Consider the following 26,983-nt stretch of genomic DNA (forward strand, 5'->3'; position numbering starts at 1 on the left):
GTGTTATATTCACCTACATTTCTGTCACATTTCCATTAACTTCAAAGTGTTCCCATTCAAATGATACCAAGAAGATGTATATCCTTGCTTCTGAGCTACAGGCAGTTAGATTTGGGTATGTCAATTTTGGTGAAATTTGGGGGGAAAAAGGGGCTAAAACTTATTATAAAAAACTCCTAGTTCTGTGGTTGGTTTAAAAACTCCTAGTTCTGTGGTTGGTTTAAAAACTCCTAGTTCTGTGATTGGTTTAAACACTCCTAGTTCTGTGGTTGGTTTAAACACTCCTAGTTCTGTCCGGTTCGACTGGGTGATGTAGTGGGGCTGGTCTGGTTGGTTTCTAGACTGGGTGATGTAATGGGGCTGATCTGGTTGGTTTCTAGACTGGGTGATGTAGTGGGGCCGATCTGGTTGGTTTCTAGACTGGGTGATGTAGCGGGGCCGATCCGGTTGGTTTCTAGACTGGGTGATGTAGTGGGGCCGATCCGGTTGGTTTCTAGACTGGGTGATGTAATGGGGCTGATCTGGTTGGTTTCTAGACTGGGTGATGTAGTGGGAGCGATCTGGTTGGTTTCTAGACTGGGTGATGTAACGGGGCTGATCTGGTTGGTTTCTAGACTGGGTGATGTAGTGGGGCTGATATGGTTGGTTTCTAGACTGGGTGATGTAGTGGGGCCGATCCGGTTGGTTTCTAGACTGGGTGATGTAATGGGGCTGATCTGGTTGGTTTCTAGACTGGGTGATGTAGTGGGGCGGATCCGGTTGGTTTCTAGACTGGGTGATGTAACGGGGCTGATCTGGTTGGTTTCTAGACTGGGTGATGTAGTGGGGCTGATCTGGTTGGTTTCTAGACTGGGTGATATAGTGGGGCTGATCTGGTTGGTTTCTAGACTGGGTGGTGTAATGGGGCTGATCTGGTTGGTTTCTAGTCTGGGTGATGTAGTGTGGCTGATCTGGTTGGTTTCTAGACTGGGTGATGTAGTGGGGCTGATCTGGTTGGTTTCTAGACTGGGTGATGTAGTGGGGCTGAACTGGTTTGTTTCTAGACTGGGTGATGTAGTGGGGCTGATCCAGTTGGTTTCTAGACTGGGTGATGTAGTGGGGCTGATCCAGTTGGTTTCTAGACTGGGTGATGTAGTGGGGCTGATCTGGTTGGTTTCTAGACTGGGTGATGTAGTGGGGCTGATCCAGTTGGTTTCTAGACTGGGTGATGTAGTGGGGCTGATCCGGTTGGTTTCTAGACTTGGTGATGTAGTGGGGCCGATCCGGTTGGTTTCTAGACTGGGTGATGTAGTGGGGCTGATCTGGTTGGTTTCTAGACTGGGTGATGTAGTGGGGCTGATATGGTTGGTTTCTAGACTGGGTGATGTAGTGGGGCTGATCTGGTTGGTTTCTAGACTGGGTGATGTAGTGGGGCCGATCCGGTTGGTTTCTAGACTGGGTGATGTAGTGGGGCCGATCCGGTTGGTTTCTAGACTTGGTGATGTAGGGGGGCTGATCTGGTTGGTTTCTAGACTGGGTGATGTAGTGGGGCTGATATGGTTGGTTTCTAGACTGGGTGATGTAGTGGGGCTGATCTGGTTGGTTTCTAGACTGGGTGATGTAGTGGGGCTGATATGGTTGGTTTCTAGACTGGGTGATGTAGTGGGGCTGATCTGGTTGGTTTCTAGACTGGGTGATGTAGTGGGGCTGATATGGTTGGTTTCTAGACTGGGTGATGTAGTGGGGCTGATCTGGTTGGTTTCTAGACTGGGTGATGTAGTGGGGCTGATCTGGTTGGTTTCTAGACTGGGTGATGTAGTGGGGCTGATCTGGTTGGTTTCTAGACTGGGTGATGTAGTGGGGCTGATCTGGTTGGTTTCTAGACTGGGTGATGTAGTGGGGCTGATGCTGTAAAACTGAAGTTAGAAGACTGACTTTGTCCTGCTGTGATTCTCGAGGATACGTCCAAAATAGAACCCTATTCCCTATGTATAGTCCACTACTTTTGACCAGGTCCCTATGGAAAAGGTTGCCATGTGACGTACGAGCCTGGCTTTGCCCCGTAGCTGCTGTCATGTTAGCCTGTCAATCACTCTCCCAGATTAGAGGTGTCAGTTGTTGCTTTCCAAATAGCACCTTATTCCCTATATAGTGGCACTACAGCTGGTCAGAAGGTGTCCAATATATATAGACAATAGTGTACCCCTTTGGGAAGCGTGGGAGTGAACAGCTCTGTGGATACATGCAGTTGAACTCCACAGAATGATTAAGGGTATAACTATAACTAGGGTGTTTAATGTGTATAAATCAAGCTCCTAAATTGTCTGTGTTGTTGACGTGTCTTTTTGCACATCCATCTGTTGTCTCGCTGACTGAGGAGGAAGGGAGATGTAACTAGATAGACAGACCACCCTATTCCCTACGGGTTCTGGTCTAAAGTAGTGCCCTATTCCCTATGGGACCTGGTCAAAAGTAGTGCCCTATTCCCTATGGGCTCTGGTCAAAAGTAGTGCCCTATCCCCTATGGATTCTGGTCAAAAGTAGTGCGCTATTCCCTATGGGCTCTGGTCAAAAGTAGTGCCCTATTCTCTATGGGTCCTGGTCAAAAGTAGTGCCCTAATCCCTATGGGCTCTGGTCAAAAGTAGTGCCCTATTCCCTATGGGTTCTGGTCTAAATGAGTGCCCTATTCCCTATGGGCTCTAGTCAAAAGTAGTGCCCTATTCCCTAGGGTCTCTGGTCAAAAGTAGTGCCCTATTCCCTATGGGTCCTGGTCAAAAGTAGTGCCCTATTCCCTCTCCTGGGTAGAGAGTTAACATGATAACAGAACTAGGTGGGTAGAGGTATAAGTATTTGGGGCTCTCTCCCTCTGTCTCGCTGTCTGTCTGTCTGTCTGTCTGTCTGTCTGTCTGTCTGTCTGTCTGTCTGTCTGTCTCTCTCTCTCTCTCAGCAGAGTGGAGAGGAGGAAATGGAGGGTAATTAATTCTCTCCACTAATTAGTATGACATCACAATTATAGCTATTTAAACCTCAGTGATTTCTGACCGCTACCACCACACACTACCACACACTACCACACACTACCACCACACACTACCACCACACACACTACCACACACTACCACACACTACCACCACACACACTACCACACACTACCACCACACACTACCACCACACACACTACCACACACTACCACCACACACTACCACCACACACACTACCACACACTACCCCACACTACCACACACTGCCACCACACACACTACCACACACTACCACCACACACTACCACCACACACACTACCACACACTACTACCACACACTACCACCACACACACTACCACACACTACCACCACACACTACCACCACACACACTACCACACACTACCACACACTACCACACACTACCACCACACACACTACCACACACTACCACCACACACTACCACCACACACACTACCACACACTACTACCACACACTACCACCACACACACTACCACACACTACCACACACTACCACACACTACCACCACACACTACCACACACACTACCACCACACACACTACCACACACTACCACACACTACCACCACACACCACCACACACTACCACACACTACCACACACTACCACACACTACCACCACACACACTACCACACACTACCACACACTACCACCACACACACTACCACACACTACCACACACTACCACACACTACCACACACTACCACACACTACCATCACACACTACCACACACACTACCACCACACACACTACCACACACCACCACACACTACCACACACTACCACCACACACTACCACACACTACCACACACTACCACACACTACCACCACACACTACCACCACACACTACCACACACTACCACACACTACCACCACACACTACCACACACTACCACACACTACCACCACACACACTACCACACACTACCACCACACACTACCACCACACACACTGCCACCACACACTACCACCACACACTACCACCACACACACTACCACACACTACCACCACAAACTACCACCACACACACTGCCACCACACACTACCACCACACACACTGCAACCACACACTACCACCACACACTACCACCACACACACTGCCACCACACACTACCACCACACACTACCACCACACACTACCACCACACACACTACTACCACACACTACCACACACACACTACCACCACACACTACCACACACTACCACCACACACTACCACCACACACTACCACCACACACTACCACCACACACACTACCACCACACACACACTACCACCACACACACTACCACCACACACACTACCACCACACACACACCACCACACACACTACCATCACACACTACCACCACACACTACCACCACACACACTACCACCACACACACTACCACCACACACTACCACCACACACACTACCACCACACACACTACCACACACTACCACCACCACACACTACTACCACACACACTACCACACACACTACCACCACCACACACTACCACCACACACACTACCACCACACACACTACCACCACACACACTACCACCACACACTACCCCCACACACTACCACCACACACTACCCCCACACACTACCAGCTCACACACTACCACCACTCACACTACCACCACACACACTACCACACACACACTACCACACACACTACCTCCACACACACCACCACCACACACTACCACCACACACACTACCACCACACACACTACCACCACACACACCACCACCACACACACTACCACCACACACACATTACCACACACACTACCACACACTACCACCACACACTACCACCACACACTACCACCACACACTACCACCACACACACACTACCACCACACACACTACCACCACACACACTACCACACACTACCACCACACACACTACCACCACACACTACGACCACACACACTATCACCACACACACTACCACCACACACACTACCACCACACACTACCACCACACACTACCACCAAACACACTACCACCACACACACTACCACCACACACACTACCACCACACACACTACCACCACACACTACCACCACACACACTACCACCACACACTACCACCACACACTACCACCACACACTACCACCACACACTACCACCACACACACTACCACCACACACACTACCACCACACACACTACCACCACACACTACCACACACACTACCACCACACACACTACCACCACACACTACCACACACATTACCACCACACACACTACCACCACACACACTACCACACACACTACCACCACACACACTACCACCACACACTACCACCACACACTACCACCACACACACTACTACCACATACACTACCACACACACTACCACCACACACACTTCCACCACACACACTACCACCACACACTACCACACACACTACCACCACACACACTACCACCACACACTACCACCACACACACTACCACCACACACACTACCACACACACTACCACCACACACACTACCACCACACACACTACCACCACACACTACCACACACACTACCACCACACACACTACCACCACACACTACCACACACATTACCACCACACACACTACCACCACACACACTACCATACACATTACCACCACACACACTACGACCACACACTACCACCACACACTACCACCACACACTACCACCACACACACCACCACCACACACACACTACCACCACACACACTACCACACACTACCACCACACACACTACCACCACACACACTACCACACACTACCACACACTACCACACACTACCACCACACACTACCACCACACACACTACCACACACTACCACACACTACCACCACACACACTACCACACACTACCACCACACACTACCACCACACACACTACCACACACTACCACCACACACTACCACCACAAACACTACCACACACTACCACACACTACAACACACTACCACCACACACACTACCACAAACTACCACACACTACCACACACACTACCTTCACACACACCACCACCACACACTACCACCACACACACTACCACCACACACACTACCACCACACACACCACCACCACACACACTACCACCACACACACATTACCACACACACTACCACACACTACCACCACACACTACCACCACACACTACCACCACACACACTACCACACACTACCACCACACACACACTACCACCACACACACTACCACCACACACACTACCACCACACACACTACCACACACTACAACCACACACTACCACCAAACACACTACCACCACACACACTACCACCACACACACTACCACACACACTACCACCACACACTACCACCACACACTACCACCACACACACTACCACCACACACTACCACCACACACTACCACCACACACTACCACCACACACACTACCACCACACACACTACCACCACACACACTACCACCACACACTACCACACACACTACCACCACACACACTACCACCACACACTACCACACACATTACCACCACACACACTACCACCACACACACTACCACACACACTACCACCACACACACTACCACCACACACTACCACCACACACACCACCACACACACACACTACCACACACACTACCACCACACACTACCACCACACACACCACCACACACACACACTACCACACACACTACCACCACACACACTACCACCACACACTACCACACACATTACCACCACACACACTACCACCACACACTACCACCACACACTACCACCACACACTACCACCACACACACTACCACCACACACACACTACCACCACACACACTACCACACACTACCACCGCACACACTACCTCCACACACACTACCACACACTACCACACACTACCACACACTACCACCACACACTACCACCACACACACTACCACACACTACCACACACTACCACCACACACACTACCACACACTACCACCACACACTACCACCACACACACTACCACACACTACCACCACACACTACCACCACACACACTACCACACACTACCACACACTACAACACACTACCACCACACACACTACCACACACTACCACACACTACCACACACTACCACCACACACACTGCCACACACTACCACACACTACCACCACACACTACCACCACACACTACCACACACACTACCACCACACACACTACCACACACTACCACACACTACCACACCCTACCACCACACACTACCACACACTACCACACACTACCACACACTACCACCACACACACTACCACACACTACCACACACTACCACACACAACCACCACACACACTACCACACACTACCACACACTACCACACACTACCACACACTACCACCACACACTACCACCACACACACTACCACACACTACCACACACTACCACCACACACTACCACCACACACACTACCACACACTACCACACACTACCACACACTACCACCACACACTACCACACACTACCACACACTATCACCACACACTACCACACACTACCACCACACACTACCACAAACTACCACACACTACCACCACACACACTACCACACACTACCACCACACACTACCACCACACACACTGCCACCACACACTACCACCACACACTACCACCACACACACTACCACACACTACCACCACACACTACCACCACACACACTGCCACCACACACTACCACCACACACACTGTCACCACACACTACCACCACACACTACCACCACACACACTGCCACCACACACTACCACCACACACTACCACCACACACTACTACCACACACTACCACACACTACCACACACTACCACACACACACTACCACCACACACTACCACACACTACCACCACACACACTGCCACCACACACTACCACCACACACTACCACCACACACACTACCACCACACACACTACCACCACACACACTACCACCACACACACACCACCACACACACTACCACCACACACTACCACCACACACTACCACCACACACACTACCACCACACACTACCACCACACACACTACCACCACACACACAACCACACACTACCACCACCACACACTACTACCACATACACTACCACACACACTACCACCACCACACACTACCACCACACACACTACCACCACACACACTACCACCACACACACTACCCCCACACACTACCCCCACACACTACCACCACACACACTACCACACACTACCACCACACACACTGCCACCACACACTACCACCACACACACTACCACCACACACACTACCACCACACACACTACCACCACACACTACCACCACACACTACCACCACACACACTACCACCACACACACTACCACCGCACACACTACCACCACACACACTACCACCACACACTACCACCACACACACTACCACCACACACACTACCACCACACACACTACCACCACACACACTACCACCACACACTACCACCACACACTACCACCACACACACTACCACCACACACTACCACCACACACACACACTACCACCACACACACACTACCACACACTACCACCACACACTACCACCACACACACTACCACCACACACTACCACCACACACACACACTACCACCACACACACACTACCACCACACACTACCACCACACACACTACCACCACACACACTGCCACCACACACTACCACCACACACACTACCACCACACACACTACCACCACACACACTACCACCACACACTACCACCACACACTACCACCGCACACACTACCACCGCACACACTACCACCACACACACTACCACCACACACAAAACCACCACACACACTACCACACACACTACCACCACACACTACCACCACACACACTACCACCACACACATTTCCACCATACACACTACCACCACACACTACCACCGCACACACTACCACCACACACACTACCACCACACACACTACCACCACACACAAAACCACCACACACACTACCACACACACTACCACCACACACACTACCACCACACACACACACTACCACCACACACACTACCACCACACACACTACCACACACTACCACCACACACACTACCACCACACACACCACCACCACACACTACCACCACACACTACCACACACACTACCACCACACACACTACCACCACACACACCACCACCACACACTACCACCACACACACTACCACCACACACACTACCACCACACACTACCACCACACACTACCACCACACACTACCACCACACACTACCACCACACACAATACCACCACACACACTACCACCACACACACTACCACCACACACACTACCACCGCACACAGTACCACCACACACACTACCACCACACACACTACCACCACACACACACTACCACACACTACCACCACACACTACCACCGCACACACTACCACCACACACACTACCACCACACACTACCACCACACACACTACCACCACACACACTACCACCACACACACTACCACCACACACACACTACCACCACACACTACCACCACACACACTACCACCACACACACTACCACCACACACACTACCACCACACACTACCAGCACACACACTACCACCACACACACTACCACCACACACACTACCACCACACACACTACCACCACACACACTACCACCACACACTACCACCACACACACTACCACCACACACTACCATCGCACACACTACCACCACACACACTACCACCACACACTACCACCACACACACTACCACCACACACACTACCACCACACACACTACCACCACACACTACCACCACACACTACCACCACACACACTACCACCACACACACTACCACCACACACTACCACCACACACACTACCACCACACACACACACTACCACCACACACACACACTACCACCACACACTACCACCACACACACTACCACCACACACACTACCACCACACACACTACCACCACACACACTACCACCCCACACACTACCACCGCACACACTACCACCACACACTACCACCACACACTACCACCATACACACTACAACCACACACACTACCACCACACACACTACCACCACACACTACCACCGCACACACTACCACCACACACACTACCACCGCACACACTACCACCACACACACTACCACCACACACACTACCACCACACACACACTACCACCACACACTACCACCACACACTACCACCACACACTACCACCACACACACTACCACCACACACACTACCACCACACACTACCACCACACACTACCACCACACACACTACCACCACACACTACCACCGCACACACTACCACCACACACACTACCACCACACACACTACCACCACACACTACCACCACACACACTACCACCACACACACTACAACCACACACACTACCACCACACACTACCACCACACACACACACTACCACCACACACACACTACCACCACACACACACACTACCACACACACACACTACCACCACACACACTACCACCACACACTACCACCACACACACTACCACCACACACACTACCACCACCACACACTACCACCACCACACACACTACCACCACACACACTACCACCACACACACTACCACCACACACACACACTACCACCACACACACTACCACCACACACACTACCACCACACACACTACCACCACACACACTACCACCACACACTACCACCACACACTACCACCACACACTACCACCACACACACTACCACCACACACACTACCACCACACACACTACCACCACACACACACACTACCACCACACACACTACCACCACACACACTACCACCACACACACTACCACCACACACACTACCACCACACACTACCACCACACACACTACCACCACACACACTACCACCACACACTACCACCACACACACCACCACCACACACACTACCACCACACACACTACCACCACACACACTACCACCACACACACACACTACCACCACACACACTACCACCACACACACTACCACCACACACACTACCACCACACACACTACCACCACACACACTACCACCACACACACACCACCACACACTACCACCACACACTACCACCACACACACTACCACCACCACACACTACCACCACCACACACACTACCACCACACACACTACCACCACACACACTACCACCACACACACTACGACCACACACACTACCACACTCTACCACCACACACTACCACCACACACACTACCACCACACACACTACCACACACTACCACCACACACACTACCACCACACACACTACCACCACACACTACCACCACACACACTACCACCACACACTACCACCACACACACTACGACCACACACACTACCACCACACACACTACCACACACACTACCACCACACACACTACCACCACACACTACCACACACACTACCACCACACACACTACCACCACACACTACCACCAGATACTACCACCACACACTACCACCACACACTACCACCACACACACTACCACCACACACACTACCACCACACACTACCACCACACACACCACCACCACACACTACCACCACCACACACACTACCACCACACACACTACCACCACACACACTACCACCACACACACTACCACCACACACTACCACCACACACACTACCACCACACACTACCACCACACACTACCACCACACACTACCAGCACACACTACCACCACACACACTACCAGCACACACTACCACCACACACACTACCACCACACACTACCAGCACACACTACCACCACACACACCACCACCACACACTACCACCACCACACACACTACCACCACACACACTACCACCACACACACTACCACCACACACACTACCACCACACACACTACCACCACACACACTACCACACACTACCACCACACACACTACCACCACACACACTACCACCACACACTACCACCACACACACTACCACCACACACTACCACCACACACACTACGACCACACACACTACCACCACACACACTACCACACACACTACCACCACACACACTACCACCACACACTACCACCACACACACTACCACCACACACTACCACCACACACTACCACCACCACACACCACCACACACACTACCACCACACACTACCACCACACACTACCACCACACACACACTACCACCACACACACTACCACCACACACACTACCACACACACTACCACCACACACACTACCACCACACACACTACCACCACACACACTACCACACACACTACCACACACACTACCACCACACACACTACCACCACACACACTACCACACACACTACCACCACACACACTACCACACACACTACCACCACACACACTACCACCACACACACTACCACCACACACACTACCACCACACACTACCACCGCACACACTACCACCACACACACTACCACCACACACACTACCACCACACACACTACGACCACACACACTACCACCACACACACTACCACCACACACACTACCACCACACACTACCACCACACACACTACCACCGCACACACTACCACCACACACACTACCACCACACACTACCACCACACACTACCACCACACACTACCACCACACACACTACCACCACACACTACCACCACACACACTACCACCACACACACACTACCACCACACACACTACCACCACACACACTACCACCACACACACTACCACCACACACACTACCACCACACACACTACCACCACACACTACCACCACACACTACCACCACCACACACCACCACACACACTACCACCACACACACTACCACCACACACACTACCACCACACACTACCACCACACACTACCACCACCACACACCACCACACACACTACCACCACACACTACCACCACACACTACCACCACACACACACTACCACCACACACACTACCACCACACACACTACCACACACACTACCACCACACACACTACCACCACACACACTACCACCACACACACTACCACACACACTACCACACACACTACCACCACACACACTACCACCACACACACTACCACACACACTACCACCACACACACTACCACACACACTACCACCACACACACTACCACCACACACTACCACCACACACACTACCACACACACTACCACCACACACACTACCACCACACACACTACCACCACACACTACCACCGCACACACTACCACCACACACACTACCACCACACACTACCACCACACACACTACGACCACACACACTACCACCACACACACTACCACCACACACACTACCACACACACACTACCACCACACACTACCACCACACACTACCACCACACACTACCACCACACACACTACCACCACACACACTACCACCACACACACTACGACCACACACACTACCACCACACACTACCACCACACACACACACTACCACCACACACACACACTACCACCACACACTACCACCACACACACTACCACCACACACACTACCACCACACACACTACCACCACACACACTACCACCACACACTACCAGCACACACTACCACCACACACACTACCACCACACACACTACCACCACACACACTACCACCACACACTACCACCACACACACTACCACCACACACACTACCACCACACACACTACCACCACACACTACCACCACACACTACCACCACACACTACCACCACACACTACCACCACACACACTACCACCACACACACTACCACCACACACACTACCACCACACACACTACCACCACACACTACCAGCACACACTACCACCACACACACTACCACCACACACACTACCACCACACACACTACCACCACACACTACCACCACACACACTACCACCACACACACTACCACCACACACTACCACCACACACACTACCACCACACACACTACCACCACACACACTACCACCACACACTACCACCACACACTACCACCACACACACTACCACCACACACTACCACCACACACACTACCACCACACACACTACCACAACACACTACCACCACACACTACCACCACACACTACCACCACACACACTACCACCACACACACTACCACCACACACACTACCACCACACACACTACCACCACACACACTACCACCACACACACTACCACCACACACTACCACCACACACTACCACCACACACACTACCACCACACACTACCACCACACACACTACCACCACACACACTACCACAACACACTACCACCACACACACTACCACCACACACACTACCACCACACACACTACCACCACACACACTACCACCACACACACTACCACCACACACACTACCACCACACACACTACCACCACACACTACCACCACACACACACACTACCACCACACACACACTACCACACACTACCACCACACACACTACCACCACACACTACCACCACACACACTACCACCACACACACTACCACCACACACACACACTACCACCACACACACTACCACCACACACACTACCACCACACACTACCACCACACACTACCACCACACACTACCACCACACACACTACCACACACACTACCACCACACACACTACGACCACACACACTACCACCACACACACTACCACCACACACACTACCACCACACACTACCACCACACACACTACCACCACACACACTACCACCACACACACTACCACCACACAGGACAACACAGCAGTATGGGTACAACCATGCTAAAAAGTGGATATGTAGTATAGAGAACACAGGCATATTAAATAGTAACATTTCTGATGTTTCTAGTCACTGTAATACCTGTCGGTCGAACGGTTATCATTCCTGTGTGTTCAGTGCACAGCTAGTCAGCTAATTACTGTGTGATATTCACTGTGAGATGAAGGGTGTTAGTCATGTATTTAAAAAGCATGGTGTGTGTGTGTGTGTGTGTGTGCGTGTGTGTGTGTGTGTGTGTGTGTGTGTGTGTGTGTGTGTGTGTGTGTGTGTGTGTGTGTGTGTGTGTGTGTGTGTGTGTGCGTATGTGTGTTAAAACTAATGGCTGGTTGTTATTGGAAGGTGTCACCGACAAAACCCCGAGGCCTCTTTATGAGTTACAAATCAAATCAAATCCACGTTTATTGGTCACGTAGTTTAGCAGATGTTATTATATCGCAGGTGCGTCGTAATGTTCCTTCATCCGACAATATAATATCTAGCAATACAATAACAATAATAACAAACAAATAATGAAATTAAGACCGAACAGATCGAGCTGTCAGAGTCTGGAATAGAAATATATTTATATATATATATATACAGTGCAATCGGAAAGAATTCAGACCCCTTGAATTTCTGTTTAGGACGTAGCCGTAGTCTGTCACATGATCTGGTTGTTGAGGAAAGGGGTTCCGTTTAGGACGTAGCCTTAGTCTGTCACATGATCTGGTTGTTGAGGAAAGGGGTTCCGTTTAGGACGTAGCCTTAGTCTGTCACATGATCTGGTTGTTGAGGAAAGGGGTTCCGTTTAGGACGTAGCCTTAGTTTGTCACATGATCTGGTAGTTGAGGAATGGGGTTCCGTTTAGGACGTAGCCTTAGTCTGTCACATGATCTGGTTGTTGAGGAAAGGGGTTCCGTTTAGGACGTAGCCTTAGTTTGTCACATGATCTGGTAGTTGAGGAATGGGGTTCCGTTTAGGACGTAGCCTTAGTCTGTCACATGATCTGGTTGTTGAGGAACGGGGTTCAGCCTTAGTCTGTCACATGATCTAGTTGTTGAGGAAAGGGGTTCAGCCTTAGTCTGTCACATGATCTGGTTGTTGAGGAAAGGGGTTCCTGTTAGGACGTAGCCTTAGTCTGTCACATGATCTGGTTGTTGAGGAACGGGGTTCAGCCTTAGTCTGTCACATGATCTGGTTGTTGAGGAAAGGGGTTCAGCCTTAGTCTGTCACATGATCTGGTTGTTGAGGAACGGGGTTCAGCCTTAGTCTGTCACATGATCTAGTTGTTGAGGAAGGGGGTTCAGCCTTAGTCTGTCACATGATCTAGTTGTTGAGGAAGGGGGTTCAGCCTTAGTCTGTCACATGATCTAGTTGTTGAGGAAGGGGCTTCCGTTTAGGACGTAGCCTTAGTCTGTCACATGATCTGGTTGTTGAGGAAAGGGGTTCCTGTTAGGACGTAGCCTTAGTCTGTCACATGATCTGGTTGTTGAGGAACGGGGTTCAGCCTTAGTCTGTCACATGATCTGGTTGTTGAGGAAGGGGCTTCCGTTTAGGACGTAGCCTTAGTCTGTCACATGATCTTTTTAAAATGCCTCTGGCCTTAATGCTCTGTGGAGCCCCTCTTCCTGTTCTCTCGTCTTCTCCTCTTTTGCCCCTCTCTCTTCCTCTCCTCTCTCTACCCCTCCTCTCTCTTCCTCTCCTCTCTCTACCCCTTCTCTCTACCCCTCCTCTCTCTTCCTCTCTTCTCTACCCCTCCTCTCTCTTCCTCTCCTCTCTCTACCCCTCCTCTCTCTTCCTCTCCTCTCTCTACCCCTTCTCTCTACCCCTCCTCTCTCTTCCTCTCCTCTCTACCACTCCTCTCTCTTCCTCTCCTCTCTCTACCCCTCCTCTCTCTACCCCTTCTCTCTACCCCTCCTCTCTCTTCCTCTCCTCTCTCTACCCCTCCTCTCTCTTCCTCTCCTCTCTACCCCTCCTCTCTCTTCCTCTCCTCTCTACCCCTCCTCTCTCTTCCTCTCCTCTCTACCCCTCCTCTCTCTTCCTCTCCTCTCTACCCGTCCTCTCTTCTCTCTACTCTTCCTCTCTCTTCCTCTCCTCTCTCTTCCTCTCCTCTCTACCCCTCCTTTCTTCCTCTCCTCTCCACCTCCTACCCCTCCTCTTTCTTCTTCTCCCCCCCACCTACCCTCCTCTCCTCTACTCTCTCTTCCTCTCCTCTCTCTTCCTCCCCACCTATACTCCCCTCCTCTCCTCTCTCTATCTCTCCTCTCTCTACCCCTCCTCTCTCTTCTCCACCTCCTACCCCTCCTCTCTTTTCCTCTCCTCTTCACCAATCCCCTCCTCTTTCCTCTCTCTACCCCTCCCCTCACTTCCTCTCCTACTTTTCTCCTCTCTCTCCCTCTCCTATTTCCTCTCTCTACCCCTCCTCTCTCCTCTCTCCTCCTCTCATCTCTCTCCTCTTTCCTCTCGCTACCCCTCCTCACTCCACCTCTCCTCTCTCCTCCTCTCCTCTGCCCCTACTATCAGACACTGACATTATACTCTCCCCTCTAAACTAGCTAATGAGTCTGAGCCAGGACAGTTAAACTCTCCCTTCTAAACTCACTAATGAGGCTGAGCCAGAAGGACAATTAAACTCGCCCCTCTAAACTCACAAATGAGGCTGAGCCAGACTCAGCTAAATGTTCTTCTGAGGAGCATAGCGACAGACCGGTCATCATCCTAACGTAGGATTGGTATACGTAGCAGGCATAGAGCTTGGCAATAGCACAGTTGCAGGCTGGTCTGCAAGCACCCTGTCTTCAAATCAAATCAAACTTTATTGGTCACATACACATGGTTAGCAGATGTTAATGCGAGTGTAGTGAAATGCTTGTGCTTCTAGGGGGGCAGTGTGCAGTGTGATTGCGTCGTCTGTGGACCTATTGGGGAGGTAAGCAAACTGAAGTGGGTCTAGGGTGTCAGGTAGGGTGGAGGTGATATGATCCTTGACTAGCCTCTCAAAGCACATCATGTTGACAGAAGTGAGTTCTACGGGGCGATAGTCGTTTAGCTCAGTTACCTTTGCTTTCTTGGGTACAGGAACAATGGTGGCCATCTTGAAGCAAGTGGGGACAACAGACTGGGATAGGGAGAGATTAAATATGTCTGTAACCACATCAGCCAGCTGGTCTGTGCATGCTCTGAGGACGCGGCTGGGAATGCCGTCTGGGCCTGCAGCCTTGCGAGGGTTAACACGTTTAAATGTTTTTCTCACGTCGGCCACGTTGAAGGAGAGCCCCCAAGTTTTTATTTTTTATTTATTTTACCGTTATTTTACCAGGTAAGTTGACTGAGAACACAATCTCATTTGCAGCAACGACCTGGGGAATAGTTACAGGGGAGAGGAGGGGGATGAATGAGCCAATTGTAAACTGGGGATTATTAGGTGACCATGATGGTTTGAGGGCCAGATTGGGAATTTAGCCAGGACACCGGGGTTAACACCCCTACTCTTACGATAAGTGCCATGGGATCTTTAAATGACCTCAGAGAGTCAGGACACCCGTTTAACGTCCCATCCGAAAGACGGCACCCTACACAGGGCAGTGTCCCCAATCACTGCCCTGGGGCATTGGGACATTTTTTTAGACCAGAGGAAGGAGTGCCTCCTACTGGCCCTCCAACACCACTTCCAGCAGCATCTGGTCTCCCATCCAGGGACTGACCAGGACCAACCCTGCTTAGCTTCAGAAGCAAGCCAGCAGTGGTATGCAGGGTGGTATGCTGCTGGCAAAGGTTTTGGTTTTGGTTTTGAATTGCGACTCTACTTTGTCTCTATACTGGCACTTAGCTTGTTAGATTGCCTTGCGGAGGGAATAGCTGCACTGTTTGTATTCAGTCATGTTTCCGGTCGCCTTGCCCTGATTAAAAGCAGTGGTTCACGCTTTCAGTTTCACGCAAATGCTGCCATTTCAAGCTTCCCATAGAGCTTTCAGTCTGGTCTGGTCACTCATTAGAGACGTGTAGGTCTACATGAGATACCTGGGTGTCAAACCAAGACTCTGATAGATACCTGGGTGACAAACCAAGACTCTGATAGATACCTGGGTGTCAAACCAAGACTCTGATAGATACCGGGGCGTGTCAAAACAAGTCTCCCATAGATACCTGGGTGTCAAACCAAGACTCTGATAGATACCTGGGTGTCAAACCAAGACTCTGATAGATACCTGGGTGTCAAACCAAGACTCTGATAGATACCTGGGTGTCAAACCAAGACTCCCGTAGATACCTGGGTGTCAAACCAAGACTCCCGTAGATACCTGGGTGTCAAACCAAGACTCCCGTAGATACATGGATGTCAAACCAAGACTCTGATAGATATCTGGGTGTCAAACCAAGACTCTGATAGATACCTGGGTGTCAAACCAAGACTCCCGTAGATACATGGATGTCAAACCAAGACTCTGATAGATACCTGGGTGTCAAACCAAGACTCCCGTAGAGACATGGATGTCAAACCAAGACTCTGATAGATACCTGGGTGTCAAACCAAGACTCTGATAGATACCTGGGTGTCAAACCAAGACTCGGGTAGATACCTGGATGTCAAACTAAGACTCTGATAGATACCTGGGTGTCAAACCAAGACTCCGATAGATACCTGGGTGTCAAACCAAGACTCTGATAGATACCTGGGTGTCAAACCAAGACTCTGATAGATACCTGGGTGTCAAACCAAGACTCTGATAGATACCTGGGTGTCAAACCAAGACTATGATAGATACCTGGGTGTCAAACCACGACTCTGATAGATACCTGGGTGTCAAACCACGACTCTGATAGATACCTGGGTGTCAAACCAAGACTCTGATAGATACCTGGGTGTCAAGCCAAGTCTCCCATAGATACCTGGGTGTCAAACCAAGACTCTGATAGATACCTGGGTGTCAAACCAAGACTCTGATAGATACCTGGGTGTCAAACCAAGACTCTGATAGATACCTGGGTGTCAAACCAAGACTCTGATAGATACCTGGGTGTCAAACCAAGACTCTGATAGATACCTGGATGTCAAACCAAGTCTCCCATAGATACATGGATGTCAAACCAAGTCTCCCATAGATACCTGGGTGTCAAACCAAGACTCCCGTAGATACATGGATGTCAAACCAAGACTCTGATAGATACCTGGGTGTCAAACCAAGACTCTGATAGATACCTGGGTGTCAAACCAAGACTCGGGTAGATACCTGGATGTCAAACCAAGACTCAGATAGATACCTGGGTGTCAAACCAAGACTCTGATAGATACCTGGGTGTCAAACCAAGACTCCCATAGATACATATATGTCAATAATACCATACTGTATCTACTTGTTTGTCAAGCCAAGACTCCCACAGCTGTCAGTGGATGTCTGTACAGCTTTACGGGAGAAACCGCTGAAACTGAGAAGCAGACATTTTGTCAGACTGATGAAAGCAAAGATTTTCTTTTGATATATTCACATATGTGGTTGACGACTCAGAGTCACCTGCTGCCACGAGATGACAAGTTAACAGACCAAACCCGTTTTTACTTTGGATGAGAAACTCCCTTTTTAAGCTTCAACTTTAATATTTATATTTATATAAATTGATATTCATACTTAATGTCTTTTCCCAAGTGGTAATTTTAGTAATACTGTATTTCCACAGGATAGTATGGCTTGCTTCCCTTTATAGAAACATTTGTCACCGTTATCTAATGTGCAATGATCCTTCCAACTAAAGCTTCCAAACATTATTTATGCATCACACCGCCATGATTTAAATACTTAATGGATAGTAGTCTTAGTACTGCTCTGGAATTCATATTTCAGGAGTTCAGTGTTCAGTGTTATAAGCCCATTAAACACAATAAATTAAACACACACTGTTCTGCTCTGTCTCTCACTCTCTTTCTCTCTCTCTCTCTCTCTCGTTCTCTCTATCTCTCTTTCTCTCTCCCCTCTGTCTCTCTCTCTGTCCCTCGTCTCTCTCTCGTTCTCTCTCTCCCCCTCTCTCTCTCTCCCCCCTCTCTCTCTCTCTGTCCCTCGTCTCTCTCTCGTTCTCTCTCTCTCCCCCCCTCTCTCTCTCTGTCCCTCGTCTCTCTCTCCCCCTCTCTCTCTCTCCCCCCTCTCTCTCTCTCTGTCCCTCGTCTCTCTCTCGTTCTCTCTCTCTCCCCCCCTCTCTCTCTCTGTCCCTCGTCTCTCTCTCGTTCTCTCTCTCTCCCCCCCTCTCTCTCTCTGTCCCTCGTCTCTCTCTCGTTCTCTCTATCTTCCCCCCCTCTCTCTCTCTGTCCCTCGTCTCTCTCTCCCCCTCTCTCTCTCTCCCCCCTCTCTCTCTCTCTGTCCCTCGTCTCTCTCTCGTTCTCTCTCTCTCCCCCCCTCTCTCTCTCTGTCCCTCGTTTCTCTCTCGTTCTCTCTCTCTCCCCCTCTCTCTCTCTCTGTCCCTCGTCTCTCTCTCGTTCTCTCTCTCTCCCCCCCTCTCTCTCTCTGTCCCTCGTCTCTCTCTCGTTCTCTATCTCTCCCCCTCTCTCTCTCTCTGTCCCTCGTCTCTCTCTCGTTCTCTCTCTCTCCCCCCCTCTCTCTCTCTGTCCCTCGTCTCTCTCTCGTTCTCTCTCTCTCCCCCTCTCTCTCTCTCTGTCCCTCGTCTCTCTCTCGTTCTCTCTCTCTCCCCCCCTCTCTCTCTCTGTCCCTCGTCTCTCTCTCGTTCTCTCTCTCTCCCCCCCTCTCTCTCTCTATCCCTCGTCTCTCTCTCGTTCTCTCTCTCTCTCCCCCTCTCTCTCTCTCTCTGTCCCTCAACTCTCTCTCTCTCTCTCGTCTCTCTCTCTCTCTTTCAGCTCCTTCTCTCCACCACTAAAACCACTGATCAGAGCAGAGCAGCATTAACTCAATCAGAGGATGTGAGTGGAGTGGAGAGAGGAGTGGAGAGAGGAGTGGAGAGAGGAGTGGAGAGAGGAGTGGAGGCGAGAGGAGTGGAGAGTGGAGTGGAGTTGGAGAGGAGCGAGTTGGAGAGGAGTGGAGGCGAGAGGACTGGAGAGAGGAGATGATCTTTAGAGGAGTGGAGCATGGAGCAGACTTAAAAACAGTTGGAGTTTCTGCTGTCTCTCCCACTCCAATTCTGCATTTTTCATTTCACTGTTCGTTTATTTATATTTATTATTATTATTTAACCTTTATTTAATTTGGCTTATCGTATGTATTTATGCTGCCCACCACTACAGAGATGTTGATATGACTTGACCCCCACCACTACAGAGATGTTAATATGACCCCCCCCCCACCACTACAGAGATGTTGATATGACCCAAACCCCTACAGAGATGTTAATATGACCCCCACCACTACAGAGATGTTAATAGGACCCCCACCACTACAGAGATGTTAATATGACCCCCACCACTACAGAGATGTTAATATGACCCCCACCACTACAGAGATGTTAATATGACCCCCACCACTACAGAGATGTTAATATGACCCCCCCCACTACAGAGATGTTAATATGACCCCCACCACTACAGAGATGTTAATATGACCCCCACCACTACAGAGATGTTAATATGACCCCCCACCACTACAGAGATGTTAATATGACCCCCACCACTACAGAGATGTTAATATGACCCCCCCCCACCACTACAGAGATGTTAATATGACCCCCCCCCCCCCCACCACTACAGAGATGTTAATATGACCCCCACCACTACAGAGATGTTAATATGACCCCCCACCACTACAGAGATGTTAATATGACCCCCACCACTACAGAGATGTTAATATGACCCCCCCCACCACTACAGAGATGTTAATATGACCCCCCCCCCACCACTACAGAGATGTTAATATGACCCCCACCACTACAGAGATGTTAATATGACCCCCACCACTACAGAGATGTTAATATGACCCCCACCACTACAGAGATGTTAATATGACCCCCACCACTACAGAGATGTTAATATGACCCCCACCACTACAGAGATGTTGATATGACCCCCCCCCACTACAGAGATGTTGATATGACCCCCACCACTACAGAGATGTTAATATGACCCCCACCACTACAGAGATGTTAATATGACCCCCACCACTACAGAGATGTTAATATGACCCCCACCACTACAGAGATGTTAATATGACCCCCACCACTACAGAGATGTTAATATGACCCCCACCACTACAGAGATGTTAATATGACCCCCACCACTACAGAGATGTTAATATGACCCCCACCACTACAGAGATGTTAATATGACCCCCACCACTACAGAGATGTTAATATGACCCCCACCACTACAGAGATGTTAATATGACCCCCACCACTACAGAGATGTTAATATGACCCCCCCCACTACAGAGATGTTAATATGACCCCCACCACTACAGAGATGTTAATATGACCCCCCCCACTACAGAGATGTTAATATGACCCCCACCACTACAGAGATGTTAATATGACCCCCACCACTACAGAGATGTTGATATGACCCCCCCCACTACAGAGATGTTGATATGACCCCCACCACTACAGAGATGTTAATATGACCCCCCCCACCACTACAGAGATGTTAATATGACCCCCCCCACCACTACAGAGATGTTAATATGACCCCCCCCACTACAGAGATGTTAATATGACCCCCCCCCACCACTACAGAGATGTTGATATGACCCCCACCACTACAGAGATGTTAAAATGACCCCCCCCACTACAGAGATGTTAATATAACCCCCACCACTACAGAGATGTTAATATGACCCCCACCACTACAGAGATGTTAATATGACCCCCACCACTACAGAGATGTTAATATGACCCCACCACTACAGAGATGTTAATATGACCCCCACCACTACAGAGATGTTAATATGACCCCCACCACTACAGAGATGTTAATATGACCCCCACCACTACAGAGATGTTAATATGACCCCCCCCCCCACTACAGAGATGTTAATTAGACCCCCACCACTACAGAGATGTTAATATGACCCCCACCACTACAGAGATGTTAATATGACCCCCACCACTACAGAGATGTTAATATGACCCCCACCACTACAGAGATGTTAATATGACCACCACCACTACAGAAATGTTAATATGACCCCCCCCCCACTACAGAGATGTTAATATGACCCCCCCACCACTACAGAGATGTTAATATGACCCCCACCACTACAGAGATGTTGATATGACCCCCACCACTACAGAGATGTTAATATGACCCCCACCACTACAGAGATGTTAATATGACCCCCACCACTACAGAGATGTTAATATGACCCCCACCACTACAGAGATGTTAATATGACCCCCACCACTACAGAGATGTTAATATGACCCCCACCACTACAGAGATGTTAATATGACCCCCACCACTACAGAGATGTTAATATGACCCCCACCACTACAGAGATGTTAATATGACCCCCACCACTACAGAGATGTTGATATGACCCCCACCACTACAGAGATGTTAATATGACCCCCACCACTACAGAGATGTTAATATGACCCCCCCACCACTACAGAGATGTTAATATGACCCCCACCACTACAGAGATGTTAATATGACCCCCACCACTACAGAGATGTTAATATGACCCCCACCACTACAGAGATGTTAATATGACCCCCACCACTACAGAGATGTTAATATGACCCCCACCACTACAGAGATGTTAATATGACCCCCACCACTACAGAGATGTTAATATGACCCCCACCACTACAGAGATGTTAATATGACCCCCCCCACCACTACAGAGATGTTAATATGACCCCCCCCCCATTACAGAGATGTTGATATGACCCCCACCACTACAGAGATGTTAATATGACCCCCCCCCCCCCCACTACAGAGATGTTAATATACCCCCACCACTACAGAGATGTTAATATGACCCCCACCACTACAGAGATGTTAATATGACCCCCCCCACCACTACAGAGATGTTAATATGACCCCCCCCCACCACTACAGAGATGTTAATATGACCCCCCCCCCACTACAGAGATGTTAATATGACCCCCCCCCCACCACTACAGAGATGTTAATATGACCCCCACCACTACAGAGATGTTGATATGACCCTCACCACTACAGAGATGTTAATATGACCCCCCCCCCCCACCACTACAGAGATGTTAATATGACCCCCCCCACTACAGAGATGTTAATATGACCCCCACCACTACAGAGATGTTAATATGACCCCCACCACTACAGAGATGTTGATATGACCCCCACCACTACAGAGATGTTAATATGACCCCCACCACTACAGAGATGTTAATATGACCCCCCCCCACCACTACAGAGATGTTAATATGACCCCCACCACTACAGAGATGTTAATATGACCCCCACCACTACAGAGATGTTAATATGACCCCCACCACTACAGAGATGTTAATATGACCCCCACCACTACAGAGATGTTAATATGACCCCCACCACTACAGAGATGTTAATATGACCCCCACCACTACAGAGATGTTAATATGACCCCCACCACTACAGAGATGTTAATATGACCCCCACCACTACAGAGATGTTAATATGACCCCCCCCCCCCATTACAGAGATGTTAATATGACCCCCCCCCCCCCATTACAGAGATGTTGATATGACCCCCACCACTACAGAGATGTTAATATGACCCCCCCCCCCCACTACAGAGATGTTAATATACCCCCACCACTACAGAGATGTTAATATGACCCCCACCACTACAGAGATGTTAATATGACCCCCCCCCACCACTACAGAGATGTTAATATGACCCCCCCCCACCACTACAGAGATGTTAATATGACCCCCGCCACTACAGAGATGTTAATATGACCCCCACCACTACAGAGATGTTAATATGACCCCCACCACTACAGAGATGTTAATATGACCCCCACCACTACAGAGATGTTAATATGACCCCCACCACTACAGAGATGTTAATATGACCCCCCCCACTACAGAGATGTTAATATGACCCCCCCCCCCCCACCACTACAGAGATGTTAATATGACCCCCACCACTACAGAGATGTTAATATGACCCCCACCACTACAGAGATGTTAATATGACCCCCACCACTACAGAGATGTTAATATGACCCCCACCACTACAGAGATGTTAATATGACCCCCACCACTACAGAGATGTTAATATGACCCCCGCCACTACAGAGATGTTTATATCACCCCCCCCACTACAGAGATGTTAATATGACCCCCACCACTACAGAGATGTTAATATGACCCCCACCACTACAGAGATGTTAATATGACCCCCACCACTACAGAGATGTTAATATGACCCCCCCCACCACTACAGAGATGTTAATATGACCCCCCCCCCATTACAGAGATGTTGATATGACCCCCACCACTACAGAGATGTTAATATGACCCCCCCCCCCCCACTACAGAGATGTTAATATACCCCCACCACTACAGAGATGTTAATATGACCCCCACCACTACAGAGATGTTAATATGACCCCCCCACCACTACAGAGATGTTAATATGACCCCCCCCACCACTACAGAGATGTTAATATGACCCCCCCCCACTACAGAGATGTTAATATGACCCCCCCCCACCACTACAGAGATGTTAATATGACCCCCACCACTACAGAGATGTTGATATGACCCCCACCACTACAGAGATGTTAATATGACCCCCCCCCCCACCACTACAGAGATGTTAATATGACCCCCCCCCACTACAGAGATGTTAATATGACCCCCACCACTACAGAGATGTTAATATGACCCCCACCACTACAGAGATGTTGATATGACCCCCACCACTACAGAGATGTTAATATGACCCCCACCACTACAGAGATGTTAATATGACCCCCCCCCACCACTACAGAGATGTTAATATGACCCCCACCACTACAGAGATGTTAATATGACCCCCACCACTACAGAGATGTTAATATGACCCCCACCACTACAGAGATGTTAATATGACCCCCACCACTACAGAGATGTTAATATGACCCCCACCACTACAGAGATGTTAATATGACCCCCACCACTACAGAGATGTTAATATGACCCCCACCACTACAGAGATGTTAATATGACCCCCACCACTACAGAGATGTTAATATGACCCCCCCCCCATTACAGAGATG

Source organism: Salvelinus fontinalis, chromosome 33 (assembly GCF_029448725.1).
Source record: "Salvelinus fontinalis isolate EN_2023a chromosome 33, ASM2944872v1, whole genome shotgun sequence".
NCBI lineage: Eukaryota > Metazoa > Chordata > Actinopteri > Salmoniformes > Salmonidae > Salvelinus > Salvelinus fontinalis.